Raw genomic sequence first — 642 nt, 5'->3', positions numbered from 1 at the left:
CTGATGATTCTGCTCTTTTTGTTTAGAAAGAAAAGTCTGCCTCTGGATCTGTGTAACCATTTCCTTGAATTTGAGCATTTAGCCCACTGGATTTGAGGTGCCTGTTCTGACTTCTGTCACAAACTGTCAATCAGTTAATAATAAGAAACATTTTTAAACGATGAGCACATTATTTCTATGCACTCTTATTTAATCCTTATAACAATTATTGGAAATACTCTCTTATCCCTATTTTACCAAGGAGGAAACTGAGGTTTAGAAAGATCATTTATCTTGCCCAGAGTTACACAGCTAAGAAGTGGCCGAGGGGCTGTAGTTGAGGCTCAGTGGTAGAGTGCTTGTCTAGCATGTGAGAGGCCCTGGGTTCGATCCTCAGCACCACATGTAAATAAAGGTATTGTGTCCAACTACAACTAAAATAAATAATTTAAAAAAAGAAGTGTCAGAGCTGTGATATCAACTCAAATTCTTCTGAGTTGAGGGCCTGCTTTCTTTTCTTTTCTTCCTCCTTCCCTCCTCCCTCCCTCCCTCCCTCCATTGTTCACAGTCCCAAGGGCAGAGGGTGGGGAAGGGATCAGTGCCTTCAGAGAAAGCTTGAAAAAGCAGAATGCATTTTGGGGGAAGGTACCAGCCCCAGGGACG

Source organism: Marmota marmota, unplaced genomic scaffold (assembly GCF_001458135.2).
Source record: "Marmota marmota marmota unplaced genomic scaffold, marMar, whole genome shotgun sequence".
Taxonomy (NCBI): Eukaryota; Metazoa; Chordata; class Mammalia; order Rodentia; family Sciuridae; genus Marmota; species Marmota marmota.
The sequence above is the reverse complement of the archived record's forward strand: the minus strand, read 5'-3'. Positions refer to the sequence as shown.